The sequence below is a fragment of the Hibiscus syriacus genome, unplaced genomic scaffold (assembly GCF_006381635.1).
Source record: "Hibiscus syriacus cultivar Baekdansim isolate YM2019G1 unplaced genomic scaffold, ASM638163v2 tig00008013_pilon, whole genome shotgun sequence".
NCBI lineage: Eukaryota > Viridiplantae > Streptophyta > Magnoliopsida > Malvales > Malvaceae > Hibiscus > Hibiscus syriacus.
In genome coordinates, this window is record NW_024062150.1 from 2,217,085 (window position 1) to 2,242,987 (window position 25,903).

The 25,903-nt window shown below is 36.2% G+C and overlaps 1 pseudogene; it reads left to right on the top strand.

Annotated features, from left to right (window-relative positions):
- Positions 1-17,358: 17,358 nt before the first annotated feature.
- On the top strand, positions 17,359-24,411 carry LOC120201789 (annotated as a pseudogene).
- The last annotated feature ends 1,492 nt before the right edge of the window (positions 24,412-25,903 follow it).

Sequence of the window (25,903 nt, forward strand, 5' to 3'; positions counted from 1 at the left end):
GTCCACGGCTAGTTCAACGTCCACGTCTAGCACTCATTTTGGTTGATCTCTAGTTTACTACAGAAGGTAAAACTTAGGGTTAGATAAGCACTTGGACTCATACACAGTCCGAGGTTTAAAAACCAAAAGCTTTGATACCAATTAAATATAACCCCCTAGACCCAGCCTATGCGTTTCGACTAAGTCTAGCGGATCACATCCATGATTTTTAAAGACATTTTCGAAACCCTTATTCGATCAATTTAAAATCACATTATAAATACATTTATAAAAGGATATAATAAATCACGATAAAACCTAACTCATGAATATAAAACTAAATAGTTAAAAATTTAATTTTTAAAACATGTCGTAGAATTTGGATCACTATAAACCAATTATCAATAGCAGAATAATATTCATTTCTGAAACAAATACTTCAAATAAAGGCCCATGTTACCAAAATAAAGTCAACTTGAAATATAAAAGCATTACAAATAGATGTACTTCAAGATATATGTTGATTCTCCAAGTGCTCAATCTGGGGTATCTAACCAACAGTATCTGAAAGGGGGAAAACATTTTCGAAAAGTGAGTTAGGATCAGTGTGTCCCAATAGTACAATAAAATCATAGTAGGTACAATAATTGAGTAATAGTTCAGTAAATCATGATAAAATCATAATGAAGTTTAACTTTTGAAACTCGTAGTTTAAATCCCTTCTCCTGTACACCAACCACAGTTCCCTAGAACTGCGTCCGTAGGGCTACCTTAAGCACACAGCAAAAAGGAAGCCTACCAAAGGATAAGCTTTTGGGTCTGTATCCTTAGGTCCGTAGGGCTTACTCTAAGCACACAGCAAAGAGGGCTAACCTAATAGAGCATCTTGGGGCTCGTGAGCCTACCCAAGAGTCCATTATGTCCGTAAGGTTTACCAGCTTGATCAGAGCTATACCTCCGTAATTCAATCCAACCCAAAATCAGTATTTCAAATATACTATTTATACAGTAAGCATAATTTACATAAATCAGTAAACATCGTTATCATATATTAATGAAAACCAATAGTCATATATCAGTCATTGTCCATAAACCATCAATAAACAATACATCATAGCTTTCAATGTACCATATTTCAAAACAGATAAAACAATTAAATAGTATTTAGGGAACACACCTCGATAATAGGATCAAACTGTAGATCTACTGAGTACTGGCCTCACCACGCTCTGCTACAGTTTTCAAACCTAATTCATAATAACACTACATTACTAGAGGGTAACATAATCAATTTCTGAAATTATAAGATTTACGGGTCTTTACGGGTGAATACTGGCACTCGTGGTTTAACTGATCTAGAAGAGCTGGGTCGAGCTGTCAAACGATCCGGAGAGTCTTTTGTACCTTCAAACAATAATAATTTATCAACCCCCAAGTCTTACTTAATTGATCAAAGCTAAAATTCTTAAGTATATAAGCATTTTCCGGGTTTGACTATTAATTTGGAGGATTTCAAGTCTGAATTTGACCAAACGGATTGTGGAATCGGAATCAAGACGTCGAAAAACATAAAGTATGACTTTTCAAAAATTCAAATTCTTGGTCAAAATCAAAATCAATGGGTTTGATTGATGATTTGAAGGCCTTCGGGTTCGAATTTGGCAAAACAGACTTCGGAAACGGATTCGGTACGTCGAAAAATGTCAGAATAGGTATACTCGAACAAAATCAAAAGTCGTTTAATGGTCGTTTAAAGCCGGTCAAAGTTATGGTCAAAGGGGTTCAATAGTCCACATTCGAAAATTCCCAAAATGTCACCTTTTTCAAAATAATTCCCAGCATGTCACTTTTTCAAAATAATTCCCAGAATATTACATTTTTCAAAATATTTCCCATAATGTCACTTTTTTCAAAATATTTCCCAGAATGTCACTTTTTTCACAAAAATTCCCAAAATGTCAACGGGTCGGGTCGGTCAACGGGTCTGGTCAAATCGGTCATAATATCACCCCTCGATTCGGAACTCCCACACGCACAGGGGCGGCGCGTCGTCCTCCAAAAATTCCTGAAAAAATTTCTAAAAATTTCTAAAAATTATTTTTAAACGATTTTGAGTCACTTACCAACCTCGGTTCAAATTTTTGAATGGTGGAGAGCTCGATTTCAACTCGACCGAATCTTTGACAGCTCCACCTCCCACACTCGTCGCCACCTACGGAGACAAGGACGACACCAGGAACACGATGGTGCGGGAGGTGTCGAAAATCGATCAACTATCGGGGATGAATTTAAGATTTTTCCGGCGGTGGTGCTAAAAAAACGTCGATACTTTGACTCGAAATTCACGTCGTTTGGCAGCGTTTCGCTATAATTGGTTTACTGGGTTTTGATCACGGGTCGAAGATGAACACAATGGATATTTCAATTTGACGATCGGATGTCGAACGGCGTCAGAATCGGACTTGAAAGTCGAGGTGCGGGAGGAGTGGAAGTTTAAGAAAAGCTTTTGTGTTTTCTGATTTCAATAAGAAAACACGTTTAGTTTATAACAAAACCTGCCGACACTTCTTGGAGGAATTCAGGGCTTGATCCCTGAATTTCCTTCAACTTTTAAAATGACCTACAAAATTTTAAAACTTTTAATTTAGTCACCAAATTTCACCCAATTACTAATTAATAATTTTTTTTTAAAATTTTCTGGGTTGTTACATCTTCGATCAACAAGGGTTAACAATATCATGTTGGTTCAAGTAGTAAGTAATTTGATATCACTTAAATAAGATCTCGCGTTTAAGTCCTTGTGTATATTGAAAATCTCTGCTGGAAGACTTACCCACCAAAATTAAGTGTAAGACGCGAGTTGATTCGAACTAGTCAAAGTAAAACCTTATAAATCAGAATGACAATAAAAAATTAATAAATCGATCAAATAAATGATTGAGAATAATTTTCTAAATTGGGAGAATAAAATATATACAATTATAAAAGAAAAATGATCAATTAAAAAAGGTAAAATAGAAGTTAGAGAAGTAGAATAATCCTGCCAGGTCAGTCGCATTTGGTGGGTCCTCTTAGCTGACGCGGTGTGTGAAAGCAGAGAAAGTTGAACCTACCATCTCCGAACCAACCACTCTGAATACCAAGCACTCTGAACCTCAAGTTTGTTTGACAAATACTGGACAAAAGGATATCTAAAAGAGAAAATAACCTCAGTGACCAAAAAATGCCTTATAATATACGATTTTAACCAACTTTTTTTGGATTCGCCAAAATGACCAACTAAATCGCAATGCGATCGATAATTCGCAACGCGATCTCCGGTATCGCAAATCAGTTTCCAGATTCGCAACGCGATTCTGACTATCGCATTGCGATTTCCCAAATTCGCGTTGCGATTTTCCTAATTCGCAATTCGAATACGTAAATCGCAACGCGATTACGTAAATCGCAATGCGAATTAGGAAAATCGCAATGCGATTTACATAGCGCCATTCGTATTAACGCGTATTTTTTTTTCAAATTCCAAACACGAATTTCTTAATATATCGGAAACTGAACCGTCCACAGTATATCCCGTAATCACAACTCATAACCTAAAACCTAAAATCACAACTCAGTCTCATCTCCATCTCTCACTCTCTACGGCGAAATCCGTCCCCATCTCCGAAGATTTCCGTCCCCATCGCCGGCGAAATCCCTCACAACCATTCACGGTCAGAAATCCCTCACAATCATTCAGAAATGGAAAATCAACTTCCGTGGGTTAGTTTTTTTAATTATTTTAATTATTTTAATTTTGAAAATTTTGCATTATTTTAGGTTTTTCATATTGAAATTGATGATAAGTTTACTGTAATTTCAATAATAGATTAACCATTTCACTTAGATTTCTTATTAAATTCATTCGATTGCTGCCAATACTGCTAAACTGTTTAGTCTTTAACCCTGTGAAGTTAGTATTTGTCTTTGTTTTGTCTTTTGGTTGAAGTAATGCAGAAGAAGAATAGTTTCTAAACTTAAAATCGCAACATGAAAATGAAAATCGCAACACGAAAATGAAAATCGCAACGAGAGAAATGAAAATCGCAACGAGATAATCGCAACGCAAAACCAAAATCGCATTGCAATTTTCATTTCGCGTTGTGATTCTCTCGTTGCGATTTTCATTTCTCGTTGCGATAGTCATTTCCACGTAGCGATTTTCATTCTCTCGTTGTGATTTTCATTTCAACCAAAAGACAAAACAGTGTTGCAAATTTTAGTTTCAAGAATAAACTACTATTTATGTTTATTGCTTTTGGTATATCTTCACAGTGTAGTTTTTGGTATATCTAACTTGGTATGTTTATTGTTTTTGTAGAAATTGTTTTCGACTTCATTGACATTAAGGAATAAAGTTAGCCTAGCCACTACAATTGCTTCAAAGCTTTCACCTGCACAAAGAAAATTTGTTAGGATTTTCGGAAGCTCGAAACGACAACCGGAACGATTTGCAAAGAGGGGTCGGAACGGTTTTGTGTTTAGGGAGTAAGGAGATTGAAAGATAGAGAATTGCACAGTGATTTATAGTGGTTCGACTTTCTCAATCAAAGTCTACGTCCACTACCTTAGCTCCTCACTAAGGATTTTCCAACAAATTCACTAATTTGTTCTTTCTTTTGAGGATAAAGAGTAACCTTACAAACTCCCTAGTTTTTTCGGGCTAAACTAGAACCTTTCCCTAGCTTTTACACGGGCTAAGCTAGAACCTTTCCCCTTTACAAAAGGATAATAAATGTAAACAAGAAAACCTCTCTAAGGTAGGTGTTTACAAGATTGAGCTCACAAGAACAAAATATATACAAGAGAAAGATGAAATAAGAATGAAAAATTCTTCTCTTGTGTTTGATTGCTTGGATAGTTGTTCTCTTACTTCTTCAAGTGTCCTCAGCTTGTATTTATAGCTTGGAATGAGTTTGAAGTCGTATATAGCCGTTGGGGATGTTTTGGAGCCGTTTGGGGATGATTTTTATACTCAAAATGGTTGTCCAGAATAGAGGGAATCGATACCCCTTCATAGGGAATCAATACCCCTTCATAATATTCAAATATTATGACCGTTGGGCTATTGAACAAGGGGGAATCGGTACCCCCTGGGGGGGAATCGGTACCCCCTGAACATTCTGTTTTTCTCGGAGACAAAAACCTGCAGGGGGTATCTGTACCCCCTGGGGGGGAATCTATACCCCCTGGGCAATCTTGAAACCCCTTAAAATATTTTTTGCTCAAATCCAAATTTTAATTGATTTTGAATTATTTTTGAAACCTTTTAAAAACTTTGAATAAATTCAATTACGTCCAAAAACATTTTTTAAATTCAATTCAAGTCCAAAAATCATTTTGCCTTAAATTGTTATATCGAAACATAGTTTAACAATCTCCCCCTTTTTGATATAACAAAACATTTGAAAAATTGTTTTTGGCAAAACTCCCCCTTAATAAAATGTTTAATGAAAAAGATCCTAGTTGTTGGAAAACATATGAAAATGTTAAGCTCCCCCTTTTTCATTAAGAAATTGAATTTTTTTTATTAAGAAAATGAATTTTTCAAACCAAACTTCTCCCCCTTTTTGTTATATTAAAAATAATTCAATCTTTGATGTTCAAAATAACTTTGGAGAGTAAGTAGTAAATTTTACATTTAAAATCATTTGAAAAATCAAAAGCTCCCCCTTAATAAATGCATTCCAATCAAAATTTAGCTTTTAAGAACTTGACACTTAAACAAAATTGAATTTCAACAAAGAATAACAAACAAGTTAGTAGCACATGAAATTCAATTTATCCAAGACTAAAATACTTTATGCAATACCAATTATTGAAATTTGATATAAATATCAATTGTTATACATGAAATACCAATTATTGAAAGTTTTCCAAAAATGTTATGCATTAAAAAAAATTGATATCAATTGTTAAAGAGATATCATTTTCATTTAAACCACATGCATAATCATTTAAATTTAGGCCAAAAATTAAAATTTATAAAATCAAAGTATTTTGAAATTTGATATCAATTGTTAAAGAGATATCATTAGCATTTAAAACCAATTTTGACCAAAATTCATTATGATGAACTAAAAATTCTCAAAAATAAATGTTCATCATAATCATCTTTTCAACATACATGAGATTAAAACAATGATGCATAATCATTTAAAACCAAAACTCATGCATGCTTAAAATCAAATGAGCAACCAAATAACCTAAATTAAAAGCATTAAGCTTAGAGGTTACCCATTCCTTTTTCATGTGTGGCTAGAGCATCTTGAATATCATCACTCTCATCACCATTGCTCCCATACACCTACAAGAGACATTTAAGTAGATTTTGGTATCCAAATTGCTTTGGATCCTTGAACGTTAGTTTCAATGCCCCTTGTTCCTTTCGGAACCCATACTTGTCTAATTTTAAAATGTTTTCCTTTCTTCAAAGGACAAGTATGTTCCAAATGACCATGAAAATGGCAATGTGAGCATTTTTCCATTTTTACACATAATAGGTTATTTTTAGAAATTAATTCTTTTTCTTTTGTTAAGCCTTCAAGCTTAACTTCTAACTCAAAATTTTTCTTTTCTAAATCATTTATTTTGATTTTTGAAAGCTCTAAATCATTTTTCAAAATTTGATTTTGATTTTCAAAATCAACTTTTGCTTTCAAAATCAAATTATCTTTAATTTTGAGTTTTGAAATTAATTTCGTATATTTGGAATTCATGGTCTCAAATCCCAAATACAACCTATTATAAGCATCTTGTAACTCATCAAAAGTAAATGAATTAAATTCATTTGAGTTAGAAGATACCTCAACTTCTTCATGAGTGGCCATGAGGCATAGGTTGACTACTTCATCTTCATCATCGTCTTCATCAAACTCATCACTTGAATCTTGATAGCTTTCATTGATGCCTACGTCCTCATTCTTCTTCTTCTTCTTCTTGTTTTTCTCTCTTCCTTTCTTCATCTTCCTTCACCATCATCTCATGAGTGAGAAGGGAACTAATTAGCTCGTCGAGAGTGAGAGACTTTAGGTTTCTTGCTTCGATAATGGCCGTCTTCTTTGATTGCCACTCCTTTGGAAGAGAGTAAATCATCTTCCTCACAAGCTTCTCATTTGGGATTACTTCTCCATATCCCTTGAGACCGTTGACAATCATATAAAATCTATTCGTCATAGCTTTGATGTCTTCATCGGGTTTCATCTTGAAGTTCTCGTAGCTATGGTTGAGAAGACTTTTCTTTAATTCCCTCACTTCGTCGGTTCCTTCATGAGTGACTTGGAGCTTATCCCAAATTTCTTTGGCACTGGAACAAGATGAGACTCTTCCATATTCATTTGGGCCTAAAGCACAAAATAGAATATGTATAGCCTTAGAATTAAGCTGAAAATTTTTCTGCTCTTCTCTACTCCAATCGTTGTACTTGCCGGGTAGAAAGAAGTAACCGTCCATGATTGAGTACCAAGCTCCTAGATTGTATGATTGAATGAAGTACATCATCTTATTCTTCCAATGTGCATAATTTGCTCAATTGAAGAAAGGTGGCTTGTTGACCGGTTGTGAATCCATAATAGGATATTCTTCAAGATAATAAGCACCGGAGGTGGAAGCCATCTTCTCGGTCGTGTCGGGAATTGGTAGAGCTTCTTCGAGGATCGTCTCAAGGTGGTTAAACCTTCTTAACGAGTTAGGCTCTGATGCCAATTGTTGGGATTTTTGGAAGCTCGAAACGATAACCGGAACGATTTGCAAAGAGGGGTCGGAACGGTTTTGTGTTTAGGGAGTAAGGAGATTGAAAGATAGAGAATTGCACAGTGATTTATAGTGGTTCGACTTTCTCAATCAAAGTCTACGTCCACTACCTTAGCTCCTCACTAAGGATTTTCCAACAAATTCACTAATTTGTTCTTTCTTTTGAGGATAAAGAGTAACCTTACAAACTCCCTAGTTTTTCCGGGCTAAACTAGAACCTTTCCCTAGCTTTTACACGGGCTAAGCTAGAACCTTTCCCCTTTACAAAAGGATAATAAATGTAAACAAGAAAACCTCTCTAAGGTAGGTGTTTACAAGATTGAGCTCACAAGAACAAAATATATACAAGAGAAAGATGAAATAAGAATGAAAAATTCTTCTCTTGTGTTTGATTGCTTGGATAGTTGTTCTCTTACTTCTTCAAGTGTCCTCAGCTTGTATTTATAGCTTGGAATGAGTTTGAAGTCGTATATAGCCGTTGGGGATGTTTTGGAGCCGTTTGGGGATGATTTTTATACTCAAAATGGTTGCCCAGAATAGAGGGAATCGGTACCCCTTCATAGGGAATCGATACCCCTTCATAATATTCAAATATTATGACCGTTGGGCTGTTGAACAAGGGGGAATCGGTACCCCCTGGGGGGGAATCGGTACCCCCTGGACATTCTATTTTTCTCGGAGGCAAAAACCTACAGGGGGTATCTGTACCCGGGGTATCTGTACCCCCTGGGGGGGAATCTATACCCCCTGGGCAATCTTGAAACCCCTTAAAATATTTTTTGCTCAAATCTGAATTTTAATTGATTTTGAATTATTTTTGAAACCTTTTAAAAAACTTTGAATAAATTCAATTACGTCCAAAAACATTTTGTAAATTCAATTCAAGTCCAAAAACCATTTTGCCTTAAATTGTTATATCGAAACATAGTTTAACAAAATTGTTTGAGGAAACCTACTTCGGGCCATGGCTGAGAGTACAACATCCGGGTGGAGATGCTAATTTGACCCATTTGTGGCTTCAGACCATGACTAGTGATCTATCCGACAGTATACAACGTGGTGAGGAAGAGATATGGTTTCATTTTCCACCGGCATATACTTGTTTTGGGCGGAAGGAGTTCTGCTTAATCAGTGGTCTACGATTCGGACACGATGATGTAGGCTGGTACACTCGTCATATCACCCGCCCATCATGGTTATCCAGGGTTTTTCCTGATGAGTCAATAGAGAAGCCGAATTTACACGTCGACGACCTGAAGAAATTGTTTAATAAGAAAGATGGTTTTACTCGGATAAATGACGTCGATGTTGTCCGAGTATGCCTTCTACTACTTTTGTATGCCGGCTTTTTAGGCAGAGAGGTCAGACAACCTATTCCTCAGGAGCTAATATTATTGGTAGAGGACCTAAATGCATGGAAACTGTTTCCGTGGGGTTCGTATATATGGAAAGCTACCTGGACTAAGTTGTCGTCTGCCTTTGATGACCGCAAAAGTTTGCGTGGCGATGGGTCGAAATACACTTTGTCAGGCTTTGTTTGGGCCTTTAAGGTAAGAATTTCTATATAATATTTTCAAAATTATAATTAATTATTTAACAATTACTAATGTTTGTTATTATATTGTTTGTAGATTTGGATATTCGAGGCTTTCCCCAGCATGCGGACATATGCATTAAAAACTTCAAATGATATTCCTAGGGCTATTTCCTGGAAGAGGAAACATCTGTTGGATTGGGAAGACTTAATACCATATGCGACAATAAATAATGTAAGTTAACACAAATACTATCATATATAAACAAGTTATTAATAGTAGACGTTTAACTTTGTTTGAGTTTTTATATTTTTAGGAGGCCAACACTCCATTGATGAGACTGACACCCACGGAGGCTGAGCTTGCCACTGATTGGTGGCAAGCTAGTCAGCGTTTTCTTGATGGCACGAATGATGAGCAGCCTCTACTTCCTCCACTTCGAGAGCCATCACCTCACCCAGAACCATCACCTGATCGACCCGACTATACACCTCTACAACGAGAGCCATCACCTATCCCGTCACATCATTGAGCCTCTTCTCCACCATCACCTCATGATAGGCGACCGGAAAAGATGCCACGACTTCTATCTCCCTGTTCTCCACCTCCACCTCCACGGGATGAGTCAAGGGAGTTACGTGATGAGGTCAATGCCTTGCGTGAGGAGATCGGTACTCTACACGATAACAATGGTGCATGGCGTGTGGAGGTGTCTACTTTACGTGGTGAGGTTGCCGCTCTACGTGAGATGGTAGTATCGTTGCAGAATGAGGTTCATACTCTACGAAACGAGGTAAGTTTAAGATTTTCCATATTTAACTTGATGATAAATTTACTCGTAATTTCACTTAGATTAACCATTTCACTTAGATTGCTTAGTAAATTTATTCGGTTGCTGCCAATACTGCTAAACTGTTTATTAACACTGTGAAGTTAGTATTTGTCTTTTGTTTTATCTTTTGGTTGAAGTAAATTTATTCGGTTGTTGCCAATTCTGCTAAACTATGTATTCTTTAACACTGTGAAGTTAGTATTTGTCTTTGTTTTATCTTTTGGTTGAAAGTAAATTTGTTCGGTTGCTGCCAATTCTGCTAAACTGTGTATTCTTTAACACTGTGAAGTTAGTATTTGTCTTTTGGTTGAAAGTAAATTTGTTCGTTTGCTGCCAATTCTGTTAAACTGTGTATTCTTTAATACTCTGAAGTTAGTATTTGTCTTTGTTTTGTCTTTTGGTTGAAGCAATGCAATCCATTCAAGTTTCAATTTGCAGAAGAAGAAGAAATAGTTTATTCTTGAAACTATATTTTAGCAACATTGTTTTGTCTTTTGGTTGAAATGAAAATCGCAACGCGAAATAAAAATAGCAATGACAAAATCGTAACGCGAAACCAAAAATCGCAACTCGAAACGATAATCGCGTTGCGATTTTAATTTCGCATTGCGATTCTCTCGTTGCGATTTTTATTTCGCGTTGTGATTTTTGTTTCGCGTTGATAGTCATTTTTCACGTTGCGATTTTAAGTTCCAGAAACTATTCTTCTTCTACAAATTGAAACTTGAATGAATTGCATTACTTCAACCAATAGACAAAGACAAATACTAAGTTGACAGTGTTGCAAGTTTGAAACATATTTGCCTTTGTTATCTGATGCATTTTGTGAACTATGATAGAATAATGACTTGGGTGAATTCAATGCAAGTTTGAAACATATTTGTCTTTGTTTTCACTGTTTAAATATCATGTCTGTTTATTTACTGATTTTTGTATTTAATTATTTAGCGGCCCGATAAGGTGGATGCTTTACGTCGGGTTTTTCTTGCACGACAGAGTTCACGCATCAGACGGCATGCACGTGCTATTAAGTCTCCGTACACCCCAATAGTGCGAAGACACCGCAAGAAGAAGCCCGACTCGCCTGTCATCCCTCAAGATTCCACTCCTATCGTTGAAGAGGCCCCTATCATTCCTCGAGAGTCCCCTCCCACCGTTCAAGAGGCCACTGTCATCGTTGAAGAGGTCCCTCCCACCATTCAAGAGCCCGATTCACATGGCGTCATATGTAAGATTCTTGAGAAACCCTCTGACGTGCCGGACATGATGGATGAGAGTTGGCTCTCGTATGAGTTACCGGCCAGTACCATACCGGTATCTGAAGTGGAGAGGAGACAACTACCAGACACAATTCTGGATAACACCCTTTGGGCTAAGACCGCAGTTGATTTTTATCTACATGAGCGGAGCCAAGGGTGTTTCACTGACATATGCAAGCTCAACGATGATATCTATTTGTTGCTTGATCGGTCTTGGTGGGGCGTATTATTAGGGGTCGAAGACAATGGCTATTTCGATGGAGGGGTAAGTCTTATATTTTTCTTATATTTCAATTTGATTATTTTTTTTTAAATTTATGTAAGTTACTAATATATGTCTTTTTTTGTAAAACAGCATATCGATGCGTGGGTGTCACGTCTTCTAATAATTAGGAAACTTAAGGAAAATAAAAGAAATACACGATATACAATTATGTCGACGTCTTTTAACGCCGTTCACTTGAAGAATCAACGAGATGAATCATTTGCGTTGGGCAATGGACAAGCTAAACTTTATCCTGCATGGTGGGAGGTCGATAAGGTTAGTATTTATTTTAGATTGAGTTTAAAGGTATTCATAAATAAGTGCGCAAATGAATGAATTATTACTTATGATTGCAGGTGTTTATCCCTGTTTTGGAACGTAAACATTGGCTTCTCGTCGAGCTTCAGCTCCCATCCCTTAAGGCAATAGTATATGACAGCATGATAAATTACATATCATTGGATGATTTAAGAGATATTATTAAGGGATGGAGCTCTCATTTGGCTAAATTCTTGGATGCGATAAATTATTGGACTCGTTTTGGAAACAAGAAGCCAAAGAAGCTCAATATTACAGTTAGCAGAGACGAGACCGCACCACAACAAACGAAAGGACCCAAAGGGGATTGTGGTCCTCTCGTATGCTTGGCGTTGGAGCGTTTGATCACAGGAAGTATAAAGTATCTACCTCCCACCGATAGAGATAGAACTGCAGTAGGCTTGTGGTTTCGGCATTATATGGCTAGATCGATATATACGAGACGCTGCCTACCTGCATCCGCGTTATAAAAATGTCCATAAACAATTGGTAAGTTTATAGGCTTTTGGTTTGAAAATGTTTGGTTAAGTACCTATAATTCAATAATTTGTTGTTTGTAGGTTTTAGATGTGTAGAAAGTGTTGTTTGAGCAAATGTTTGGTTTCTGCAGGTTAATCTCAGAAGTGAGCTGCGTGAAAATGATGTATGACTGCAAAAGTTGATTCAATAGTAGATGAGGAAATAAGAATTATTGCTTATTTTTTGATTGTTTAATTGATTTGTAAAAGATGATTTGTAAAAGTTGATTTGTTTAATTGATGTGAACATAATTCTTATTTGTGCTTGTTTAATTGATTGAAATGTAATGGTTGATTTTTTTGATTTCAATCTGCATTATGTTGAAGGCAAAAATGACTATCGCAATGCGAAATGAAAATCGCAACGCGAAATGAAAATCGTAACGACAAAATCGCAACGCGTAACTAAAATCGCAACACGAAACTAAATTCGCGTTGCGATTTTCATTTCCCTTTGCGATTCCCTCGTTGCGATTTTCATTTCGTATTGTGATTCTCTCGTTGCGATTTTCATTTCGTATTGCGATTCTCTCGTTGTGATTTTCATTTCGCATTGTGATAGTCATTTCCGCGTTGCGATAGACATTAAGATGATTGCGAACGTCATTTATGTGTTGCGATAGTCAAATGAATGTCTAATAAGTGATAACAACTGAACAGATCATAGCAATTTTCAAACTCAAGTTACTAATACATGCCTAACTGAAAATGTTAAAAGTTCACACATAAAATCCACATAATACAACGTTTGCATTTAAAAATCACCTAAGTTAACAGTCCCAAAAGGTGAAGCCGGTTGTGATTGAGATTTTAAAGATGATTGCGATTTTGATTGCCTTTTGCTTGACACCATATGAGCTTTGGATTTTGATGAGGATCCATATTTTGGTAGAGGAAAAGATGATTGTGATGGCACTGGTGATCCACATGTCAACCTTGTATGACCACTTTCCTTGCACCGACTACATGTCGATCTCTTCTTCTCTTCACCCTTAGACGGTATACGATCGTGACTTTTTGGTCGGCCAGGTAGCCTTCTATCCATGGCTGGTGGCAAAACTGTTTGTAAGTCATCTGGTATGTCCCACTCAGAAGGATGTGGAATAGGGTAGACAATCTCGCCATAAGTCTGTCGATATACTTTTGTAGTGTAGCAATCCATAGCGTATGCGCTTGAATCATCTTGGTTTAGATGAAGAGAAACTTTTATAACATGGCCACACGGATAACCAGATGTTTGCCATTTCATACAACTACACGTCTTTGCATTTAGATCGACAAGCCCATTTAAGTTATTATTCAGTACTTCAAACAAAGTGTTTGAACATGGTTCAACTCTCCATGACGTTGACTTCACAACACGTTTCGTTATCTTTTTTCTGTCCATGGTGTAACACGATGTTCCAATGTTCCTGTAAATTTAAATAAATAATACTTAGTAAAATATATGATAAGTTACGAATTTAAAGAAATAATACCTGCATGGTTTCTTTTTCTTGTAGTACCACTGTTGAATAGAGGCTCGAAAAAACTCCATTAACATAGTAATGGGTAATTTCCGGGAATGACGACTTAGAGCGTTGATTGATTCTGCACTATTAGACGTCATGAAACCATATCTTGCTCCAAGTTGATGTACTCTTGACCATCTTTCAAACCCCGACATCTTCTAGTGTTTGAGAACACTGAGGCAAAACACGTCTTAAACAGTTTATATGCTTATTAAAATCCACTTCCCGATAAGCTTTTACAGCCTTTCAGTATGTCCATTTGTGATTTTTTTATACCAGCAGACCTTGATTTTAGATTTCTATACAAAAAAACACCACAAAGTCCATGAAAAGCATCTGGGAAACACCTTCTAACAGCGTTGTCAATTGAGTTTGCCCTATCGGATATGATTTTCAGATTGCTAATAGGACCTATGCAATCCCTAAGATGTCCCATAAACTATGTCCATGAATCAGAGGTTTCAGATTTTCCAACCCCGTAAGCTATTGGCAGTATCCCATTGTTAGCATCCATGGCTACTGCTAATAAGTTTACTCCAAGGTATCGACCTTTTAAATGTGTTCCGTCAACTATAATAACTGGGCGCATGCAATTAATAAACGAACAAATCTACAAAATCATATACACAAGAAATATAATCATTTAAATGTGAAATGCATATAACTAACAAAAATGAGTCAACAAAATTATATTGATTTACTAACCGCAGCACCAATGGCGATAAACAGCAACTCAAAGCGTCCATCTCTATCTGTTTTGATATGAGTTACCGACCCAGGATTTTTCACCTTTAAATTGTGACAATAAGCTGGAAGTTGGGCAAACGATACTTCTGGCGACCCCCTCAATAGTTCCAAGGCATAACATTTGGCTCTCCAAGCTTGAGAATATGAGATACTAATCTTGAACCGAGCATTCATGTCAGTCATAATTTCATGTCCCCGATATACCCTACCATTCAAAAACATTAACTCAGCCAGAAAACCACCCAACACCTTTTTGTTTGCCTGTCTATGGTGAGGAAAAACTTGGGTTCTTGAACATGTATGTTTATCAATAAAAGTCCTAACTTGAAACATTTCGCAATCTTTTATCCTCTTTGCAATCATACGCCACATACAGTTTTTTTCAGTCATACACCTTGTTTCGAAACGATCTTTGCTTGATTTGTTAACTTTTAGTTGATAGCCATCTTCCACACATTTCGTATACAAAGCTATCTTCAAGTCTTCCTTTGTATCAAAACAATCATCTTTCTTGATACGAATAATTTTTGTGTGACAATCAACTGCTATCTTTACCAACTCTTCTTCCGGTATCTGAAGTAATTCTGGCATATTCTAGTTATACTCCCGTGGTATTTTCTTCGGGGACTTTTCTTTGGGGATTTCTTCTTCTTCTTTTTCTTCTTCAGTGTTATATGAATTACATAATGGATGTTCAACATGTTCATTTACAGTCGTAACTTCCTCCTCATTATAATCAACAACATCTTCCTCGGCAACGGCTATTTCATCATCAAAATTCAGGTATTAACCAATATCAAAATCATTACACGCAGGGTCTGTTTCTTCTTCTGAAAAATCATCAAAATCCGAGTATTGACCAAGATCAAAGTTCGGGTATTGACCAAGATCAAATTTCGAATACTGACTAGTACTCACATTTTTTTCTGTTGGCTCATCATCGTCTAACTGGTCAATACGAAAATCAGAATTTGGTGCTGAAAGTTGATTGGGATTTGGATTAGGGAAAGGTTGTGGGTTTTGAGATTGTGTTTGGTATTGGAAATGTGGTGAAACAATATTTGCTTGGTGATGAAATTGTGGTGGAACCATTAAATTTTGAGCACCATAAATTGGGGTTGAAAAACTTAGTTGATTACTACCCGCTACTAACCCAACTTCACTACTTCTAGGTTCAACAACATACAATGTAACATCATCACTTGAAACACTAATGTAAGCAATGAATCGTTCAACATCTTCATTGTCGGTTAACAAATAAGCTTTACCATTTCTCTGATAAGATAGCCTAAATCCACTTAGGGGCTCTAAATTCAATTTATTTGCAACATGTAACATTAGAGTTTCATAAGTTAACTTTTTTAATGACTGTTTTAGTTGAAGATTCATGGGTAAAGGCATATATTGTAAAACACCATGAACATTCTCCCATGACCCTCCAAAACACAAATCTATCCAAACATGATCAAAATTAGATGATTTCATTATTGTAAATTAATTTACTAAACAAACGAGCTGCGAAACTAAAACCTGTTGCCGGATGGGGAAGGATGTCGTTGGATATAGGAACGGATGTCGCCGGAGAGAGTGATAGATGGAGATGGAATGAGTTACGATTTAGGGATTTAGGTTATGAGTTGTTGCTGCTGCGTATTTATATACCCAAAACATTTGTGTTGCGAAATTAAAACCTGTTGCGAATTCAGAAATCGAGTTGCGAATTTTAAATTCAGTATTGCGATAGTCAGAATCTCGTTGCGATTTACTAAATCGCAATGCGATTACGTAAATCGCAATGCGAATTAGGAAAATCGCAGTGCGATTACGTAAATCGCAATGCGATTACGTATTCGCATTGCGATTTACGTAATCGCACTGCGATTTTCCTAATTCGCATTGCGATTTTCCTAATTCGCATTGCGATTTTCCTAATTCGCATTGCGATTTTCCTAATTCGCATTGCGATTTACGTAATCGCATTGCGATTTACGTATTCACATTGCGAATTAGGAAAATCGCAACGCGAATTTGGGAAATCGCAATGCGATAGTCAGAATCGCGTTGCGAATCTGGAAACTGATTTGCGATACCGGAGATCGCGTTGCGAATTATCGATCGCATTGCGATTTAGTTGGTCATTTTGGAAAATCCAAAAAAAGTTGGTTAAAATCATATATTATAAGGCATTTTTGGTCACTGAGGTTATTTTCTCTATCTAAAATCCTCGTAAAAGACGGAAAACTTTTAAAGTTTAGTGATCAAAATAGAAAGAGAGAAAAATAAGAGGGTCATATTGAGAGAAAAAATAGGATGTTGGTCTGCTTAATGTACTGTTGGTCAACGACGGAAAATATTGGTCAAAGGATCATATTGAGTTTTTTTCTGACTTGGAGAGCCACGTTGGGTGCAAAAGAAAGTGGAGGGCCACATTGATTGTTTTTAAAAAGTACGAGGGCCTTAAGTAACTTTTGCCACAAATACTGTATGACTCCGAGCACCCGAATCTCCGGTTCGGATCTTATTCAAAATCTCCCCGTTGGTAATTTTCACTAGGTTAAAACTCAAATAAATAACTCTGAGCTTCGAAGCTTCATCAATATCATATCTACTTAACTAAAACGAAAACCCTAATTCGATCATTTCCTTTCCATTTATGGCTTTCTGTTTCTGAAATCAAGAGGTCTCAGGAACTTATGAAATTTAAATTTTTTATTTGTTTCTTTATTGAAGGCAGAAGCTATTAATTGATCAATAAGATCTTCTTCACGAGATCAAGAATGGGAATGTAGTCTCCGATCCATTGAATTGCTCTCTTTGAGGTTAGTCTTGATCAATGTAGTCTCAGGTTCTACAATTATAATATTTTCTGCCAAATTTTTAATTCTTTCTTGAAAATTGACTTTTTAATTTTATTCTAAATCAATTTTGCTTTGATTTGTTTTGAACAGTTAATCATTTGGTTTTTGAGCTGAAACGATGGCGCAGAGCAATTGGGAAGCAGATAAGATGTATTTATAATCTGTTCCAGAAAATGAATGTTGATTTTAGTTTAATTGATTCCTTAATTTTTGTTTCCTCTTATTTTGGGTTGGCAGGCTTGATATTTATATCTATGATTATTTGGTAAAGAAAAAATTGCATGCCACTGCAAATTCCTTCTTGACAGAAGGGAAAGTCGCCTCTGATCCAGTAGGTATGAATTGGCTTTGATGATGTACAACTCCTGTTAGTTAAATCATGGATTGTGTGACTGAAGATTTTATGCAGAAAGTGAACAAATGGAGTTTTTGTATGAATCTGTTTTAACCTATGGCACATGGAGTTTTGACTTTCCCTAGAAGTACAATGTCTTACTTTTCTTGGGACATTTTAAATATCAATGGGTTTGCCACTTAGATTCTTAACATTAATGTTAGAATTGCTTATATTTTCAGCAATTGATTCATTGATTTGCTTATATATTCAGCAATTGATGCACCTGGTGGGTTTCTTTTTGAGTGGTGGTCTGTCTTTTGGGATATATTTATATCTAGAACAAATGACAAGCATTCGGAGGCTTCTGTAGCATACATAGAGGTGGCCCCTTACGACTTTAGCAAGTATTATTATAAGTTCTTGTCATTTGTGCAATTTATACTGATTGTTTTGAACCAATATGTATTTACATACAGGCACAACAAATCAAGGCAAAGGAGCAACAACAGTTGCAGATGCAGCAGTTGCAACTGATGCGTCAAGCTCAATTGCAGCGCAGGGATCCTAATCATCCTTCTATTGGTGGTCCTGTAAATGCAATTGGATCTGGAGGATTCCTAGGGCAGTCAAATGCAAGTGCAATGGCAGAAAAAATGTATGAAGAGCGAATGAAACACCCAAATGCAATGAATTCAGAGACATCTCAGCCACCTCTTGATGCTAGGATGGCCCTTTTAAAATCACCTACACATCATCCTGGGTAAAATACTTGTACATTTTAGGTAAGGTGTTTTGTTTATTGTAATTAACCATTTTCTGGTTAGTGACATGCCAAAACTGTCTCTGATGCAGTCAGTTGGTTCAAGGAAATCAAGGAAGTGTAACTGCAGAATCGCAACAAATTCAGGCATAGACTGTACCGACTTTGATTGTTACTTGAAGTCTTGGATAAAGTTTTTTTCTTTGTTTGGATATTTGCTGCTACAATTTGCAATCTCTTTTGGTTTGATTGTACACACACACACATATATATCCTTGCAGGACATTAAAAGTGAAGGGAATTCGGGTGTTACACAGAGATCCATGCCTATGGATCCTTCCTCAATGTATGGACAGGGGATCATGCAGTCAAAATATGGAATGGGAAATACAGGTATTTGTTGTAACTAATGGTTTTATTCAGTTTGCACCATTTACCTTTCTGGATACTAATGAGTTCCATTATTCATAACCTAACTTCTGATCATATTTTATCATGAATTTATTGATTTATTTTCTATTATTGTGTCACTGCATGATTGTCGTTCGGTCTATACAGGCTCTACTGATATTTGTATATTTTGTTTCATCACGGACCATCACATCATTCCTACCATATTCAACTCATCTGTTTCTCTAAAGTTGCATACTATGATCCCAAAAATTCAATAGGAAACCTAGTAGGCTAGATATTTGTTTGTGGCCTACCGCAAGATATGTTTAGTGCTGCTGTAACTTAAGAAGCTTGGGTGCTTCTTTAGTTTGGTTCTTCCGTGTGCTAAGCTTGCTACTCTGAAAAATACTGCATGAAGTTGCTTTTTCTGTATTTTCTCTTCTGAGACAAAGGCACAATATCTAATAACTTTGCTTCTATAGTTTATTTAGTCATGCTGTAAATATTCTTATAATTCCATGCTTATTTTTTTCTTCTTTAAGGTTTGAACCCTGGAGTTGGTAGCCTTCCGTTGAAGGGTTGGCCATTAACTGTAAGCTTTAAACTGAACTTATGTACTTGATATATATTTTCCTTAACTGGGTTATTGTCCTTAACTGACTCTTGGCCATTTTGCAGGGCATCGATCAAATTCGGCCAAGTTTAGGTGCTCAAGTGCAAAAGCCATTCAAACAGAATGCAAACCAGTTTCAGCTTTTGCCACAGCAGCAACAACAGGTCTTAGCTCAAGTCCAACTACAAGGAAATATGGTTAATTCACCTATGTATGGAGATATGGATCCTCAAAGATTTTCAGGATTATCTCGAAGCACCTTAAATACTAAAGAGGGCCAACCAACTGCCAATGATGGATCTATAGGTTCTCCAATGCAATCAACTTCTTCAAAAGTAAGGTTTCCTTTCCAGAACAAGTTATAATTGTTGAACTATTTCTTATTGTCAAATATACCCTTATAGTTTTCGTGTTCAATCATCAAGAAAGTGGAAAAGGTGCTTTCAACAAAAGTTTCAGTATCCTGCGTTCTTATTAATGGATGAGATATGCACGTGTCTTTCAATTTCTTGTTTAAGAGAAAAATAAATAAGTGACATTTTCTATATAGACTTGTGACAATTGTCATAGCATCTGCTTTATATAACCTATATAAGTTGCAGACATTATTTGTCTACATACCCTTAGGTGCATAATTTATACTTTTTTCCTCGTTAAATTTATGGCTATTTGTTTCTGTGGGATTAGTTCAGTAGTTCTTAATAAGTCCTAATTTTATAAATTTGATTAAGAATGGTCAATGCTCTTTTTGCTTAATTTCCTCTTTTTTTGTGTCCTTTCAGCAGATGAACATGCCACCAATAAGACAGTCTTCCTCACAACAAGACCCATTGCAGTCACAGAAAGTGCAACAGGTTGAGTTTAATTCTGCCTTGTCTCTTGGTTATCGCAATGTTTCCTTTTAAAGGCTTACAGTAGGTTCCAAGCTGGTCCATACGAATTCCATGAACTTATGATGGGAACATTTGATGGTACCATCTTTAACTTGTCCCTTAAATTGACAACTGTTACTTGTATGGTGTATTAGAATAACCGGAAAAGAAAAGGGCCTTCATCTTCTGGCCCTGCTAATAGCACCGGTACTGGAAACACTGTGGGTCCTTCTAACTCTCAGCCATCAACCCCATCAACTCATACGCCTGGTGATGGAGTAGCTGTGGTTAGCAATATGCAACGTGGTAATAGCATGTCAAAAAATTTGATGATGTATGGATCTGATGGAACGGGTGCTATTGCATCATCAACAAACCAGCTGGTACATAATCCTAATTTATTACCAACCTAAGGGCTTGTAGTAAACGTTTTGAACCTGCTATACTAAGAAACACAAAGCATTCCCACATTCATGTAGCTTGTTGAACACTTTGGGGTGCTAAATTTGTATGGACTATGGAGCACTCGGTATCGTCATAGCATGTTGGCAAATTTTCTCTTGGCCTTGAATAGCCGGTGTAGTTCTAAATTTGATACTTCCGAATTTCCGGTCTTATGAACATGATTATGCACATTCTGTCAATGTACCAGACATGGCCATTTTCTTTTAGTTCTTGTTGTCAAAGTTAAATAACCACCAAACAAATTGCTCATTATTGTCCAAAAATAAAATTTGGTGATAATATGCTTCTAACTTTCTGTGGCATGGGCAATGTTACTTGGAATATCTTTGTGGTTCCAATATCTGTAACTTAGATCTGAAATCCCCTTTCACTGCATTTTAGGCCCTAGAATTGAAAAAGGTTTTGCTGGTAATGTTGGTCACCAACTGACCATTAAGTTTTGTATCTCGTGAGCGATGTGGTTTGTTTAGCGTACAATGTTTGAGTGTTGCTTCTGTTTCTTGACTGAGATATTGATCCCATAGCTGTGATATTGACGGAGACTCATCATCCCTTTTGTGAGCATTGCTTACAATGTTTAAGGCTTTAAGCTTTGCATAATCTTTCTTTCACATGGCTAAGGATGAATCTAGTTGTTGTAGCACATCTTTTTTATGTAATTCATGTCAGTGTTCATTCTGGAGTTGCTCATGCTGTAGTGTAGAAAGTGTCTAGCTATTCCAAACCTCTTGGTTGGACTGTGGTTTATGGCTTAACGGATGGCTATATTTTATTTCCTAGGTCAATGTTTTGATTTCTTAATGGTAATGAGGATATGAAAGATCTTGATACTCTCTTTGAAGAGTATGGAAAGATTGAATATTGCAATATAAAACTTTTTTCTTAGCAAGTTTCCATTAGGGTTTTGTTTCTTCATCCTTAGTTATGGAAGTGTGTATTTCAAGCCTAGCCAAGTCATTTCAAAAGCCTGCTTATGATGTAATTGTAATGCAGGAGGACATGGAACATTTTGGAGATGTTGGCTTCTTGGAGGACAATGTGGAATCTTTTCTCTCACATGATGATGGGGATGGAGGGAATTTGTTTGGCAGCCTAAAACGAAACCCTTCTGAACACACTGCTGAGACTTCAAAGGGTAATATGAGCTCATGCTTTCAGCAATGTCTATATTCTTCGAGTTGACCACAGTAATTATTTCTTTTCTACATTTCAGGTTATGGCTTGAATGAAGTTAGTTCGATACGTAAAAGCAATGGCAAAGTCACCTGCTGTCATTTCTCTTCAGATGGAAAGCTATTGGCCAGTGCTGGGCATGACAAGAAGGTATAAGCGTTCTAGCATGCAAGGAAACAATTTTCTAATGTAGCATGCTGCATAAGATTAGATTATTAATTATTGTTTTATTTGACTGTTTTGTTTCCATAAGCGATGTAGCCATGTGATGCAATACTTATTGGATCCTAGCAGAATATTTGTGGGAGTATTTATGATTAATTAAAAAAAAACTTAAATAGAAGGTGGAATAATGATGACCATTCTTGTCTATTTCCTGTCAGTAGGCTGTTCTTTGGAACGTGGAAACTCTGCAAACTGAATGTACGCCCGAGGAACACTCGTATCATAACTGATATTCGCTTCAGACCAAATTCCACTCAGTTTGCTACATCTTCTTTCGATACAACAGTGAGAGTTTGGGATGCTGCTCAAGTATATCTTCTAGCTCCTTTCTTTTTTCATTAATGTGTGTGGTTCTCTCCTTTGGTCCCCTTTTGCCCATTTCTTTTGTGGCGCTCTTCCTTCAGGTTTTATATTTAGATTTTGGACTGCATACATTCTGCTGTTGTCTATTCTGAGTTCATGCTCACACCATTAAACATGACATTGCTTTATTGAAGACAAGACACAAAGTTGTTGCAGTTGCAGAAAAGAATTCTGAATTCTAATTTATTCAATGGTGGTGAATATTATGGTTTTCATATGAGGTTGCTTTTTTTGGTCAATTTTGCAGCCAAGTTATTGCATCTGGAAATATACAGGGCATATGGCACAAGTTATGTCCCTCGATTTCCACCCTAAGAAGAATGAACTTTTCTGCTCTTGTGATGGTAACAGCGAGATTCGCTTCTGGAGCATCAATCAGTACTCTTGTGCTCGTATATCCAAGGCTAGACTTCTAGATCCCTAAACTTTGTTGTTCCCTAAGTAGTGCAGGCTCTTTGGATATGAATTACTTTTACTAATTGAAGCAGGGAGGCAGCACTAATGTCAGATTTCAACCAAGAATAGGACAATATCTAGCTGCAGCAGCAGAGGCTGTTGTCTCTATTGTGGATGTCGAAGCTGACAGAAGAACACACTTGTTGCAGGTAGAAATTTTGTTCAGTTCTTAAACTTTTTAAAGGGAAAGTATATTACCCCATTCATAGTGAAACCAGTTTTCACAGAGTAGTTTTTCATGTGGAGAAAAAATTTCGACTCTCAGGGGCACAGTACAGAGGTACACTCTATTTGTTGGGACACAAATGGAGACATTTTAGCATCTGTCAGTCAGGATTCTGTCAGAGTGTGGTCGCTCGCCTCAGGAGAGTGCATTCACGAGCTCAAATCCAGTGGAAACAAGTTCCATTCTTGTGTTTTTCATCCTAGCTTTCCTGCTTTCTTAGTCGTCGGTGGTTATCAGGTGCCGCTTAATATCCTTAAGATATTGTCAGGAACTAATTGACATCATTTGAATTTTGTTTTACCGGCTCCGCAACTCCTGTTGATGCCCCCTGTTTCCGTCATCTTTTTACCTTGATTGTTCTATAACAGTATCTCACTGTCACTAATTTCCTATTTTTAAATTTCATCGATTGCAGTCATTGGAGCTTTGGCACACGTCTGAGAACAGGAGCATGCCAATAACGGCTCACGACTGCGTTATATCATCCCTGGCGCAGTCTCAAGTGACAGGGATGGTTGCATCTGCCAGTTATGACAAATCTGTCAAAATCTGGAAATAACCTTTACCAGCTTTCAGGTCGATCCGTTCTTCCCGGTAACGAGTCTTCCACTTCATTTGATTCGATAAGTTTTCAGTTTACTTTGGGTTAGTTTCTTTGCTTAATAATGTGGAGTATTAGTTATTCAGTTTTCCGTTGCTCATCAATGGCGGCTTTGCACCAGGTTTGTGGGAGTGCTAAATTTGTCCCAACTTCAAAGGTAGTTTATTTTTCTCGTGGTTTTGGCGATTTTATGATATAAAGGATGTTTTGGGACATTTTATTAGCTACATTTATCCAGTAAAATAAATTTATCCAATTGTGACTTAATTTGTAAAATGAAAAATTTTATGTTAGAGACGATGATTGTCGTGGCACGTTTTTTCTTCTCTAATTCCGTTTGGTATGCCCCTTTTTTTTAAAAAAAAAATTACAAGTTAATGGGAAAATTGATAGTATTTAAGTGGTTAGCATCGTTAATAGTTATTAAAATATTATGAAAATAAATTCACTATCAAAATAGTACGCTAGAGATAAGGTTAATCTAACGAAAAAATGAGTGATCATTAAATCATCCTTAAAGAAACAAACATTTACAAAATTACGAAAGTTTTGTAAGATTAAAGTTTGTATAATTTATTTTCTTTTTCTCATCTTTGTACTCTAATAGACAATGAATAAAAAATAATATATTAATAAAAATTAACGGTAATTATTTTCAATATTGATGTGATAAGGGATTTTAAGGTGATGTGTTAGTATCATCGTTAATTTTTTAAAGACAGATGATCAAATTAGATAATCAAATCAAAATTAAAATGTAGCGTCAAATATGATTTTTAAAAATATATATAGTTAATAGTAAAAATAGAAATTAAATAATAGATTGGTGATTAGTTTACTCTTCGACGTAATTTTTTTATCTAAATAAATAAAAATCAATTAATAAAATAAAATAAACAACATACTAAAAATACCTCTCCTCCCCCAACCCCACCACATCTCCACCGTAATTCTTTTTTTGGTTATGGCATATCTTCAATCTCATATAACCCATCATCAAGCTTATTAGTCCTGTGTTCTTCTCCATCTTCATTATCCAGCTGAAAATGGAATCTCAAATTCACTCATCAAAATAAACTTACCAGATTGACCACTTTTGCTTTCATCTTCACCTTCTACCATTTCATCAACCTTTGCAGGCATTTTCTCTCTCCCTTGATACTCAATTCGGCCATGCTCCTCCCCAGCAACCTCACTGACCGCCTTGTACTGTAGGCGGGCTGCAATGAACCTTTCTGAGCCTTGACTTTGCTCCTACCACTCGGAAATGGAGTCACAACTATATCAGTCTTCCTCTGATCCTTAACCTCAACCTCAGGCACATTCAAGTTTTTGTTTTCTTCTTCCACTGCCATTGTTTTTCTTGCAGTTTTTCGGGTTCGGATGGTTGATTGTGTGCTTTGATGTTAATCCTTACTGGGTTTTCTCCTAGTTGAAGTCCGGGTAACAGTACCAAGAATTTCTTTATTCACAGTCTTTTCTGGGGATTGAGATTGATTCTGCAGCTCCTCAAGACCTTCAACCTGTTACAACCATTAATACAGAAAATGAATATTTTCCTATGAAAAGAGTAACATTTTTCTAATTTCAAGAAATTGATTATTTTTCCTTTGAGATTAATATCAGGTAAATGGGTTCTTAAAAACACAGTTTCTTTTTTCCAAACAAAATGATTGATTTTCCCATATTTTTCTTGGCAACCAAACAGAATCTTTTCACAATAAAAAAAATATTACAATGATATCAGGTAAATGATCGTTTTCATCTGGTTAAATGGATTTTTTGAAAACAAAGTTCATTTTCTTT